General features: G+C 46.2%; 1 protein-coding gene across 1 annotated transcript in view; it reads left to right on the top strand.

Annotated features, from left to right (window-relative positions):
• Positions 1-14403, top strand: part of LOC138950247 (uncharacterized) — a 796434-nt gene that overhangs the window by 36367 nt on the left and 745664 nt on the right. The window lies entirely within an intron of this gene.

Below are 14403 nucleotides of genomic sequence, written 5' to 3'. Positions count from 1 at the left end.
AAATTAACTGAATGGGGGTGACAAATATCGTGCATAAACTACACACTGAAATTTGGAGTCTCGCGCGAAACATCGCTTCGTCGGAACTACACTGACAACGGAGCGTCACAAAATGTAACATGGTGACAGGGTCGCAGGCTAATTGCCCTCCGACAACTGCTGCCCATCGGGGAATACATCTACCCCCCCACCCCCACCCCCATTCTTTTCTGAGCACTCTTCGTGCAAGTTTTGACAACAGTCAATCACCAAGTGTGTGTATCTGAATATATATATAGAGAGAGAGAGACTGAGAGAGAGAAAGGAGACGCGGTCAAATCTTGTTGCCTGAAGGGGGGTGTTCGGGGGCGGGGGAGGGGGGGGGGGGTCGGGGGCAGGGGGGGGGGGGGGGGCTGAGGAGACAGGGGGGGGGGGAGTGGGTGGGTGGGTGATTAATGTTTTGCCACTGTGTCTAATGAGCGACGTGTTGATCACCGTGTCAATATGATTGTGTGCAGAGTGTGTGTGTGTGGGGGGGGGGGGGGCGGGGGCAGGGGAGGGGGGGGGGGGAAATAGGAGGTACACAAGTTACCCCAGCTGTTCATTACTGTGTCGTATGTTCAATGTATTGTGTAGTGTGCTGTGTGGAATGTGTGTGTGTGTGGGGGGGGGGGGGGCAGGAGGTACACAAGTTACCCTTGCTGTTCATCACTGTGTCTTATACGTGATGTGATGTGTTGTGTGATGTGTTCTGAGGGGGTGGGGGTGGTGGGGGTGGGGGTGGTGGGGGGGTGGGGGTGAAGAAGATAAAGTACACACGTTACCCCCACTGTTCATCACTGTGTCGTATGATTGATGTGTTGAGTTGTGTAATGTGTGCAGAGTGGGGGGAGAACAGGTTCACAAGTTACCCCCACTGTTCATCACTGTGTCGTATGATTGATGTGTTGTGTTGTGTAATGTGTGCAGAATGGGGGTGCGGGGGGAGGAAAAAGACGATATTAACAAGTTACCCCCGCTGTTCATCACTGAGTGGTATGATTGATGTGTTGTGTTGTGTGATGTTTGCAGAATGGGGGGTAAGGGGGTGGGGGGGGGGGGGGGGGAAGAGGAAGAACACGAGTTATCCCCATTGTTCATTACTGTGTCGTTTCTTCTTGTCGTTCCGTGTCAGATCGTCAGTCAGTCCGGCCTGCAGGGCGAAACGTGCTGTCCTCTCATTTTGCGTTTTTGCGTGGATCTGTGGTTGGTTAAGGTGCGCCTGTTGGCCCAGATCCTCCGACTTCAGCCCTTAGGTTTCTTTCGGGGTTACCCCGCCCTTAGTTCCTGGCTCAAAAACCTAACCCTGGGAACACTTGGGGGATTTCTTACCGGGGGTCCCACCCCGGGGCGAGAGCTTTTAATGCGGCTCTTACCCGCATGGTGTAACCGTCATCGGACACGTAGGGCATTTATAGGGTAGTCAGTGCCATCTGCCAACCCGGCCACCCCGTCCTGGTAGAGACATCCGCTAAGGATAAGAGACACCGCTAGCTGGTGGGGTAGAGACATCCGCTAAGGATAAGAGACACCGCTAGTTGGTGGGGTAGAGACATCCGCTAAGGATAAGAGACACCGCTAGTTGGTGGGGTAGAGATATCCGCTAAGGATAAGAGACACCGCTAGTTGGTGGGGTAGAGACAACCGCTAAGGATAAGAGACACCGCTAGTTGGTGGGGTAGAGACATCCGCTAAGGATAAGAGACACCGCTAGTTGGTGGGGTAGAGACATCCGCTAAGGATAAGAGACACCGCTAGTTGGTGGGGTAGAGACATCCGCTAAGGATAAGAGACACCGCTAGTTGGTGGGGTAGAGATATCCGCTAAGGATAAGAGACACCGCTAGTTGGTGGGGTAGAGACATCCGCTAAGGATAAGAGACACCGCTAGTTGGTGGGGTAGAGACATCCGCTAAGGATAAGAGACACCGCTAGTTGGTGGGGTAGAGACATCCGCTAAGGATAAGAGACACCGCTAGTTGGTGGGGTAGAGATATCCGCTAAGGATAAGAGACACCGCTAGTTGGTGGGGTAGAGACATCCGCTAAGGATAAGAGACACCGCTAGTTGGTGGGGTAGAGACATCCGCTAAGGATAAGAGACACCGCTAGTTGGTGGGGTAGAGACATCCGCTAAGGATAAGAGACACCGCTAGTTGGTGGGGTAGAGACATCCGCTAAGGATAAGAGACATCCGCTAGTTGGTGGGGTAGAGATATCCGCTAAGGATAAGAGACACCGCTAGTTGGTGGGGTAGAGACATCCGCTAAGGATAAGAGACACCGCTAGTTGGTGGGGTAGAGACATCCGCTAAGGATAAGAGACACCGCTAGTTGGTGGGGTAGAGACATCCGCTAAGGATAAGAGACATCCGCTAGTTGGTGGGGTAGAGACATCCGCTAAGGATAAGAGACACCGCTAGTTGGTGGGGTAGAGATATCCGCTAAGGATAAGAGACACCGCTAGTTGGTGGGGTAGAGACATCCGCTAAGGATAAGAGACACCGCTAGTTGGTGGGGTAGAGACATCCGCTAAGGATAAGAGACACCGCTAGTTGGTGGGGTAGAGACATCCGCTAAGGATAAGAGACACCGCTAGTTGGTGGGGTAGAGATATCCGCTAAGGATAAGAGACACCGCTAGTTGGTGGGGTAGAGACATCCGCTAAGGATAAGAGACACCGCTAGTTGGTGGGGTAGAGACATCCGCTAAGGATAAGAGACACCGCTAGTTGGTGGGGTAGAGATATCCGCTAAGGATAAGAGACACCGCTAGTTGGTGGGGTAGAGACATCCGCTAAGGATAAGAGACACCGCTAGTTGGTCCGGGACTGCTTATTGTATTGGCAGCTGGCCCCCATATAACTGGGGGCCGTTCCCCTATCCGCCGGGTTGAGGATAGTCGCCCCCACCCCCCCCCCCCCCCCCCCACCCCCACTGAATTGGAAGTAGTCTGTTCCCGGCGTGTCGTTTGATTGTTATGTTGTGTTGTGTGATGTGTGCAAAGTGGAAGGGAGCAAGAAGAGGAGGTACACAAGTTACCCCCGTTGTGTATCAATGTGTCGTATGATTGTTGTGTTGTGTTGATTAATGTGTTTAGAGTGGGGGGGGGGGGGGGGAGGTACACAAGTTATCCCTGCTTTTTATCACTGTGTATAGTATGATTAACGAGTTGTGTTGTGTGATGTGTACAGAGTGGGGGGGGGGGGGGGGGGAGAGAGAAAGAAGAAGACCAGTTTCCCCCCACTGTTCGTCACTGTGTCGCATGTTTGATGTGTTGTGCTGTAAGAAGTGTGCATACTTTGGGCGGTTAGGGGGGGGGGGGGGTGTGGAAAAAAGTTACCCCCATCAAGTTGTTCATCACAGTGTCGTTAAATAATGTGTTGTGTTGCATAAAGAGAGCATAGTTGAGGGGGGGGGGGAATTGGGGGGGTACACAAGTTACCCATGCTGTTAATCACTGTGTCGTATATATTGTGTGTTGTGTTGTCTAATGTGTGCAGAGTAGGGGGGGGGAAGAAGAGGAGGTACTTAAGTTACCCCCACCGTTGATCACTGTGTCGTATGTTTAGTGTGTTGTGTTGTGTGATGTGATGTGGGCAGGGTGGGGGGGGAGACAAGGAGGTACTTAATTTACCCCCACAGTTCATCACTGTGTCGTATGATTCATGTGTTGTGCTGTGTGAAGTGTGCAGAGTGGGTGGATGGGGGGGGGGGGGGGGGCGGGGAGAATGAAGAAGAGGAGGTACACAAGGAAACTGCACTGTTCATCATTTTGTTGGATGATGGATGTGTTATGTTGGGTGTTGTGTGCAGAGTGGGGAAGGGGGGGGGGGGGGGGGAGAAGTAGAAGAGAAACACAAGTTATCTCTACTATTCATCATTGTGTCGTATGATTGATCTGTTGTGTATTGTGATTTGTGCAAAGTGTGTGTGTGTGTGTGTGGGGGGGGGGGGGGGTAGGGAGAAGAGGAGGTACTTAAGATACCCCCACCGTTCATAAAGGTGTCGTGTATATAGTGTGTTGTGTTGACTGATGTGTGCAGAGTGGGGGGGAGGGGAAGAAGACGAGGTACTTAAGTTACCCCCACTGTTCAGTTCATCACTGTGTCGTATGATTAATGTGTTGTGTTCTGTTGTGTGCAGAGTGGGGGGGGGGGGGGGGGCAGAAGAGGAGGTAAACAAGTTACCCCCCACAGTTCATCACTGTGTCGTATGATTAATGTGTTGTGTTGTGTAATGTGTGCAGAGTGGGGGAGGTAGAATGAAGAAGAGGAGGTACACACGTTACGCCCACTGTCCATCACTGTATCGAATGTTGTGTGATGTGTGCAGAGTGGGGGGATGGGGGGGAGAGAATGAGGAAGAGGAGGTACACAAGCCGGAAACTGCACTGTTCATCACTTTGTTGGATGATGGATGTGTTGTGTTGGGTGTTGTGTGCAGAGTGGGGAAGGGGGGGGGGGGGGGGGGAGAGGTAGAAGAGAGACACAAGTTATCTCCACTATTCATCATTGTGTCCTATGATTGATCTGTTGTGTATTGTGATTTGTGCAGAGTGGGAGGGGGGGGGGAGGAAGAAGAGGAGGTTAAACAAGCTACCCCTGCTGCTTATCACTGTGTCGTATGATTGATCTGTTGCGAATTGTGATGTGTGCAGAGTGGGGGGAGGTGGGTGGGGGTGGGGAGAAGAGGAGGTACACAAGTCCCCCCTCTCCACGTCACTGATGTAGTCCACGTAGCAGGTCCCCCCTCTCCACGCTGATGTAGCCCACGTAGCAGGACCCCCCTCTCCACGTCACTGTTGTAGCCCACGTAGCAGGACCCCCCTCTCCACGTCACTGATGTAGCCCACGTAGCAGGTCCCCCCTCTCCACGTCACTGATGTGGCCCACGTAGCAGGTCCCCCTCTCCACGTCACTGATGTAGCCCACGTAGCAGGTCCCCCCTCTCCACGTCACTGATGTAGCCCACGTAGCAGGTCCCCCCTCTCCACGTCACTGATGTAGCCCACGTAGCAGGTCCCCTCTCCACGTCACTGATGTAGTCCACGTAGCAGGTCCCCCCTCTCCACGTCACTGATGTGGCCCACGTAGCAGGTCCCCCCTCTCCACGTCACTGATGTAGCCCACGTAGCAGGTCCCCCCTCTCCACGTCACTGATGTAGTCCACGTAGCAGGTCCCCCTCTCCACGTCACTGATGTAGCCCACGTAGCAGGTCCCCCTCTCCACGTCACTGATGTAGCCCACGTAGCAGGTACCCCCTCTCCACGTGTAGCCCACGTAGCAGGTCCCCCCTCTCCACGTCACTGATGTAGCCCACGTAGCAGCCGGTCCCCCCTGTCCACGTCACTGATGTAGCCCACGTAACAGGTCCCCCCTCTCCACGTCACTGATGTAGCCCACGTAGCAGGTCCCCCCTCTCCACGTCACTGATGTAGTCCAAGGGAAGGGCAAGAGCCAATACAGCTTGGCACCAGTGCCGTCGCAGGAGTTGCCGGAAAGAGGTTGGCAAGCAACAACAGACCGCCTTAGGGACTCCAGCTCCGGAATTTTCCTCAGGGTTTACTCCCGAAGCGTTTGCTGTGATCAGGTATGGCCGCAAGGCAGCGGAGGTTTGAAGTCAGGGTTTTCCTTCCCTTAGACGAACTGCCCTCCCAGGCTAACGAGTTACGTCTGCCCGAAGCTACCGGTTTTGAGGCGCCGGTGACCCGCCTTCGCCCCTTCTCCTTGTCAGTTGAAACAGCAGCGAGTCGTGGACCCTTTACTCAAGGCAGGAAAGGAGGCTGAACACATTCCACATGCGCAACCTACGGCGGATCTTACGAATCAAGTGGTCAGACCGGGTAACCAACAACGAGGTCCTGGAAGGTGCTATCATGCCCAGCATGTACACACTGCTCCAGCAACGCCGACTCCGTTGGCTTGGTCACGTACGCAAAATGGAAGACGGCAGGATCCCCAAGGATCTACTGTACGGTGAGCTGGCATCAGGCAAGAGAGCACAGGGACGCCCCCAACTCCGCTACAGAGATGTCTGCAAAAGAGACATGAAGGCCCTCGACATGGACATCAACGGCTGGGAAGACCTTGCTCAAGATCGAGCCCGCTGGAGGCAGGAACTGAAGAGAAGTCTAGCCAAGGGGGAAGAGAAGCTCAAACTAGCCTCGGAAGCACAAAGGCTCAAAACCAAAGAAAAGAACAGTAAAGTAACAACATCAGATACTGTTCACAAGTGTGGTCGCTGCGGCAGAGACTGCCACTCTCGCATCGGGCTGCACAGCCACAACAGGCGCTGTTCCAGCGCCAAATGACTTTTTCAGGCGCAGTTCCATGGCCCCTTCGGGACCGACGGATGCCGACGATGAGCATCCTATGCCGACAAGCAAAGAACACACAGAGACCAAAGGAGAAATGGAACACACACACACACATACACACAAACACGCACGCACGCACGCACGCACGCACTCACGCACGCACGCACTCACGCACGCACGCACGCACGCACATCACACACACACACACACACACACACACACACACACACACACACCTACACACAAACACACAAACCGGTTAAGAACATCAATCAGGCGACCAGGTACCAATGAAGAAATAAATGAATCAATAGTTCGTTCAATCTACCAGTAAGCCAACATCTACAGCGACTATTACACATGATAATGCACATGACAAAGCAAGTCAGGGCAGGTGTCGGCTTGTCCAGAGAAGCGGCGGGGAAAACCAAATCTGGCGTTTAGACACCCACCTTCAGTGTGCTATATTTAAATCATTCCTGACACTTAGTTTGACGTTGAATGAAAACAGACAATGGCGATCATTGAAATGTGCGTGTCTCTTTACGCCTTGTACACGCCTACAAAACGCAATACCCTCTCTGCCACTTTCATTCCACTGAATAAGCTGTGATCGGCGGCCCTAAACAACTCTTTAATAACCAAGCCCCAAGTATTGACTACATTCTGACTGAATGCAAAACGAGCATTGCAGCGTTCACACAGTTTCAAAAGAACTGAACCATCAAGGGAGCGCGGGGGGGGGGGGGGGGGGGTGGTGTGGTGTAATTATTCGGTTGCTTTTTGGCGGTCAACGTTATAGCAGTGTCTGTATGTTGGTTCAGAGAGAGGAGATAGAGGGAGAGAGAGAGAGTGTGCTAACTAGGAATGACTTCTGACACTTTGCTTGATTGAGCTCTCTACACGTCTAAAAAACCCGCGATACCTTCTCTGCCACTTTAATGCCATTGATCATACTGAGATCGACAGCCTTAAGTGCTTTTATACAACTCCTGCAATGCAACCGAGGGGTGGATTAAATCTAGTTGATTATTTTTAGACAAGTGAGAAATTAGAACGAACTACTTTGATTAAACCCAAAAATCACACGTGGATTATTCGAAGTAAGAATAAAGAGGGCTAAAAAATAATCAACACTAGAATTTATTTTTAGAACATTTCAAACCCAGACGATTGGACCCTGTTGCGGAAGAATACGTACAATGTTGACTCAAAACTGTAACAACAATGGCTGACGTGTATGACTAGTCGACAGACGATGCCATTTGCTTTGTGTGTGTTTTTGTTGTTGCTTACTGTACATGACATACATTATGTGTAAAATCCAGTTCTTTAACAGGCAACAAACCTTGCAAATTTCCAGAAGCTGCAATCTGAAGCGACCTATCTCTGATTCTAGCAGACGATCTCTCCAATGTTTAGGTATGTTACAAAATGCGTGCGCAGCTCAATTTTTGACGTCATTGAAAATGGTCCCCCATTTTCTGATCACTCACACTGTCTCAGTTTTGGGGTCCTCTTTTCTATTCTTGTCCAAATTTACATCAAATGGGCACCCTGTCGAAGACGTAGAGCACATTCTTGACTTTAAGATTGAGAAAGATGGCGAGTCCAACACTGTCGAGCTCGCCGGCCAGAATATCGGGCGAAGAAGACACACAAGAGGTACTTTTATAAACCAATTTATAGCCTTTGAACTCTTATGAGACCCCTCTGAACAGTTAGTTTGACCATTTTCCTGCTGTTTCCCAAAGTTTCAAGTCGATAAAGCGATGCGAAGTACCTTTTAACGGATGCGCCGCTTTGCGCCCGGATTGTCACCCATGTTGTATTCACATCCAACATGGCGGTCGGTAAAGTTCGTCTGCTCTCAGTTTCATACTAACTTACTAAAAAAAATAAAAAAATAAATAATTTTTATTTTTTATAGTTGTTTAGATAGAGCTCTGAACCTTTCTTTTGATACCAAATTGAACAATATTGATAAACAAATGTGTGAGTTACAGTTAATTTTAGCTGAAAAATGTCAAAAATGGTTTCAATTTATCCTCTTTGCCTCTATTACGAATTTTATTACTTTAAAAATTCATAACTCGGGTTACACTTATCCAATCTCAAAGTTATATATACCATTGGAATGCTGATTTTCTGCTCTTTCAAGTGATATGGATCAAAATGTTAAATGAAAATTTTGAATTTTTTTGTAACATACCTATATAGTGCAATGTTAAAATGAAGTTACCGGTCTGAAACATTTAGTCGTTTCTTCTGAGACAATCCTTGTTCTCTTATCATCTACAGATTTACCGCAGTCTTCACCACGCGAATTCACAACAGAAGTCAGACTTTCGAACATATACAATCTACGTAGGCAAGCACGATACGTCATGACGTCATATGATTCCTAGCATATTGACGTAATGCTAAACATCCGGTTATCCCGAGTTTTCTCCGTAATACATGTCCGTGGGTTTTTTCAATGTTCGGTTATTTCCGTGGCTTCATGCGGAAAGGGAACCGTCGTCTGCAATCAACGACATGGACCATTCTGGTCCTTGCTGCTGACCAAAAAACATGATTTTAACACAGAATGTAATGTCAGAATAGCTATATAAACGCTATTGTGTTTTAATCGTAGCAATGGGGTCCGATATTTAGACGAGACAAGTATAATGCCGACGAGTCGGAGACTAAGAATAAAGTAAAAGAATAGGGACTATTTGAATGACGCGCATTTGACACTCTGAGTGATTAGGCTGAAATGAAATTGCCTACAAAATGTCGTCTGCATGACTGCATGTTCGACCCGTGTTGTTCGTTGTATAAATAGCTTAAACAATGACAACTCGTTGATTACTGGAAAATAAACCACTCGTGGGTATTTGCAGCCGCTTGGTAATTCACTCGTGTGCTCCGCACACTCGTGAATTACCAAGCGGCTGCAAATACCCACTCGTGGTTTATTTTCCAGTAATCAACTCGTGGTCATTGTTTAAGCTCTATTTAAATAATCCCACCCCAAAAGAGATTTTCAACAATTTCCGACTGAATGCAGAACAAACACTGTGACGTTCACACAGTGTCTGAAGAGTGAAACCCTGACAGGGGGCAACTACGAAAGTCGTCTGTTGCTTGGCTGTCAACGTTAACTTGCCAGTAGGTTCCATCAGTGTGTGTGTGTGTTACAGAGAGAGAGAGAGAGAGAGAGAGAGAGAGAGAGAGAGAGAGAGAGAGAGAGAGAGAGAGAGAGAGAGAGAGAGAGAGAGAAGAGAGAGAGAGAGAGAGAGAGAGAGAAGAGAGAGAGAGAGAGAGAGAGAGAGAGAGAGAGAGAGAGAGAGAGAGAGAGAGAGAGAGAGAGAGAGAGAGAGAGAGAGAGAGAGAGAGAGAGAGAGAGACAGAAAGTGGGTAGAAGAAGGGGAAAGAAATACGAAATATTTTTTGAATTTGGAAAAAGTACAAGCCCAAAATAATGTGATGACACATGTGAGGGCAAGTAATGGTGATATTGTTGATGATCAATTTCTTGTGTTGAATGAACAAGTGCAGTATTATAAATGTTTGTATGGTAAAAGTCCAGAAAGTCAGGAACGCATCAGGGCAGAAGCAAAGGAATTTTGTGATGAAGAAGAATTGGTTAAATTAACGGACGAAGATAGTAATGTATGTGAAGGGATGTTGACGGAAGCAGAGGTGGCAGCAGCATTAAAAATGATGAAAAATGGTTCATCACCTGGAAGTGACGGACTCACTACAGAGTTTATTAAAATGTTTTGGAGTAGATTAAAGAGCATGATTACAGACTCGTTTAATGAAGCTTTTCGTAATAATAATTTGTCTTTTACGCAAAAACAAGGAATAATTAAGTCATTACAAAAAAGTACAGAATTACCCAGGGAAGACCTTAATAATTGGCGTCCAATTACCCTACTTTATACAGATTATAAGATGTTGGCAAAGGTTTCAAATCAGAGATTGAGTTCGGTTATTTGTAAGTTAGTAAATGAAGATCAAGTTGGTTACATAAAAGGAAGGAATATTGGAACCCTGATTCGTACAATAGATGACGTAATAGAATATTTAAATCGAACGGATAAGTCTGGGTTTATATTGGCCCTTGACTATCGTAAAGCGTTTGATTCCATTTATAAGGAATTTATGATAGAAGCATTTAGATCATATGGTTTTGGTGAAGATTTTCAAAAATGGGTTAAGCTTTTAATGACGGATACTTTTAGTAGTATTAATCACGGAGGGTGGATTTCAGAACCGTTTCCCTTGAAGTGTGGTATAAGACAAGGTTTTCCATTATACTTGCCATTAAAATTAGGAAAAGTGATATAACGGGTGTTGAATTTCCCTCAAAGGTGGGCGAGGAGAGTGCCCTAAAAATTAAACAGTTAGCAGACGATACAACAATATTTTTACAGAACAGTGGTGATGTTTTTAAAGTTAAAGATATAATAATAAAGTTTGCAAAGTTTTCATGACTGACCCTGAATGTAAATAAAACCAAAATAATGAACATTGGACAGCATTGTGGTCAGCAAAAGTTGCCCTTTGAGTGCACAGAGAAGATTAAGATTGTAGGTATATATTTCGTAAATAATGATAGAGCAATAAATGTTGAACAGAATTGGGTATTAAAGGTCCTTGTCTACATTATTATACCGAAATCGCTATTTGACCATTAAAATGCAGAGTCTATTATCTACAAATATCAACAATACACCCCCTTTCGATCAGGAAAGACGAAGCCAGTGTAGCCGTTTGAAAATTCATTGTAGTATTCCAGCGTAGTACTCATAGTAGGATATCCTTATTTGGAAAATGCCAAGCGCAAAACTCTTCTCAAATCCCGTGCATTTCGTGCGTTTTAAAAAAAGCTTGGACAGCGCTCCAGTGTAAAACTGCTGCTGCACTTCTTTGGGCGTGGCTATAAGCATAGTGACATGAATTTGATTGGTCAGTATTTTTAGGCAAAGCACATGTTCCCAGCAAACAGAAAACAAAATATTGGAAGCGTGAGTCACGCTACCCAAAAATAAAATCTTTTTTTACATATATTTTTTTTTCTATAATTTTTTTCCCCATGGTTCTTTCATCATTTGACATAATATTGTATCGAAATCTAACCATAAGATTATTGAAAAAAAGCAAAAATGTAGACGACCACCTTTAAGAGTTCAGAAGATTAAGAAGTTGATTAAGATATGGAGTCGACGAGATTTAAGGATTCACGGAAAAATTGTAGTAATCAAATGTTTTTTTATGTCACAGTTAGCATTTGTGATGCAGACGATTGGATTGCCAGATCGGGTTTTGACAGAGTTAAATAGATTGTTTTATAAGTTTATTTGGCAGAGAAAGTGTTCGAATAAAAAAGCATTTGAAAAAGTGAAAAGAAAAGTAATGGGGTGGGATGGGGTGGGGTGGGGTGGGGTGAGGTGAGGTGAGGTGAGGTGAGGTGAGGTGAGGTGAGGTGAGATGAGATGAGATGAGATGAGATTTGAAAAAGTGAAAAGAAAAGTAATGGGGTGGGGTGGGGTGGGGTGGGGTGGGGTGAGGTGAGGTGAGGTGAGGTGAGGTGAGGTGAGGTGAGATGAGATGAGATGAGATGAGATGAGATGAGATGAGATGAGATGAGATTTGAAAAAGTGAAAAGAAAAGTAATGGGGTGGGGTGGGGTGGGGTGGGGTGGGGTGAGGTGAGGTGAGGTGAGGTGAGGTGGGGTGAGGTGAGGTGAGGTGAGGTGAGGTGAGGTGAGGTGAGGTGAGGTGAGGTGAGATGACATGAGATGAGATGAGATGAGATAAGATGAGATGAGATGAGATGAGATGGCGAGGCGAGGCGATGCGATGCGATGCGATGCGATGCGATGTGATGTGATATGACATAGTATGACATATGAATGATATGATATGATATGATATGATATGATATGATATGATATGATATGCTATATGATATATGCTATATGATATGATATGATATGATATGATATGATATGATATGATATGATATATGATATGATATGATATGATATGATATGATATGATATGATATTATATGATATGATATGATATGATATGATATGATATAATATGATATAATAATATATGATATGATATGATATCTTCTTGTGACGCACACGGTGTGAAAATGGCCACAGCCCGCCCGGGTCTTGACATGTTCCTGTCTTTACCAAACCTAACGCCCAGTGTCGGTCTGCGTGGAGCGATCACAAAATGCTCTATGGCCCTGAAGTCACTCCACCAGAGGTGGCAAAGAAACCTTTGGTGTGCAGTTATTAAAGCCGCACTGTGCCTTCTTCAACACTCTGTTCAACACTCTGTTCAACACTCTGTTCAACACTCTGTTCAACACTCTGTTCAACACTCTGTTCAACACTCTGTTCAACACTCTGTTCAACACTCTGTTCAACACTCTGTTCAACACTCTGTTCAACACTCTGTTCAACACTCTGTTCAACACGGCACAATGGCCATTGAGTGTACATTGACACGCGTGCATATGAATGGTTTGGGAAAGTTGCTGAGTGTCTCACGATAAACTATACAACCGGCGTTCTGAGCCTTGTCCCTCTTGATTTTATTTGGGTCACTTTTTTAGGTGTTTTTGTTGTTGTTTTTTTGGGTGGTTTTTGCCTCAGTACATAAATTGTTCAATGTTCAGTCAAAAATGTTGAATTAGAATAGCTGTGGCATAGTAGGCTTCATTGCTTAAACGTCAATGTTGAATTCCAAACACATGTTGGTGAACATTTTGCCCGAAGTCTGTCCAGGAAGACTCGAACTTACCCACGGCAAGGCCTCCAGCAGCCTTTCTTCCTTTCTTTTCTATTGTTTCCGCATTGTAACATACACTCCAGAAAAGAATGCATTTAATTCTGTGCACACACACACAGTGTCTGTAATTGCCGTCTATGCGGACGAGACCCTTGTCACACACTGCATACAACCTTATTCGGCGTGTTAACCTCCTCGGAATATACACACACGTTCACAGGTTCATCATCACTGGTGCCAATGAAAGCGGCACCAGTAGACACCATCGAGAAGATGTGGACGCCAAAGTCTTTTTGTGTGTTTTCCAACAAGAACAATATATGCAAAAAATGTGGACATTATGAACGTACTACCTGCTTAAAAAGACAATAATTATACAGTCAAAGAAGAAACAAAAACAAACAAAGACACACACAATAATCATCACTTCTCTGCACCTCATTACCTAACCAACTCTTCATATGAGGACCACGGTTGGCCTAGTGGTAAGGCGTCCGCCCCGTGATCGGGAGGTCGTGGGTTCGAACCCCGGCCGGGTCATACCTAAGACTTTAAAATTGGCAATCTATTGGCTGCTCCGCCTGGCGTCTGGCATTATGGGGTTAGTGCTAGGACTGGTTGGTGCGGTGTCAGAATAATGTGACTGGGTGAGACATGAAGCCTGTGCTGCGACTTCTGTCTTGTGTGTGGCGCACGTTATATGTCAAAGCAGCACCGCCCTGATATGGCCCTTCGTGGTCGGCTGGGCGTTAAGCAAACAAACAGACAAAATATGAGGACCATAATTCTATTTTTTTTTAATGTTACCAGCATTGAAACTGGAATATTTTTTCTATTTCAAATCTACATTTCAAATTCCTTGAAAAAATGTCTAACAGTGGCCTTGTCTCGTGTAATATGTCTCTTGTAACTTACTCTTATCAATACAAAACTTTGCAAACAAAATAATAAAATCCCAAACCACATATAACATGTTTCCTACAACCAAACAAAACAAATTCTTCTGTAAAAAGAACACCTGCGCGTGACTACAAGTTCTATTTAACAAATCTTCCAAATCATTCCAGAACTTACGACTAAGCGAGCAATACCAAAATATATGGGAAATTGTTTCATTATCATTTTCACAAAAGACACACAGGGGAGTGTCCAGCAGCCTGTCTATAGACACACAGTCACTGCTATAGACACAGAGTCACTGCTATAGACACACAGTCACTGTTATAGACACACAGTCACTGCTATAGACACACAGTCACTGTT

Source organism: Littorina saxatilis, linkage group LG16 (genome assembly GCF_037325665.1).
Source record: "Littorina saxatilis isolate snail1 linkage group LG16, US_GU_Lsax_2.0, whole genome shotgun sequence".
Lineage (NCBI taxonomy): Eukaryota > Metazoa > Mollusca > Gastropoda > Littorinimorpha > Littorinidae > Littorina > Littorina saxatilis.
This window is presented reverse-complemented; position numbering and strand designations above follow the sequence as displayed.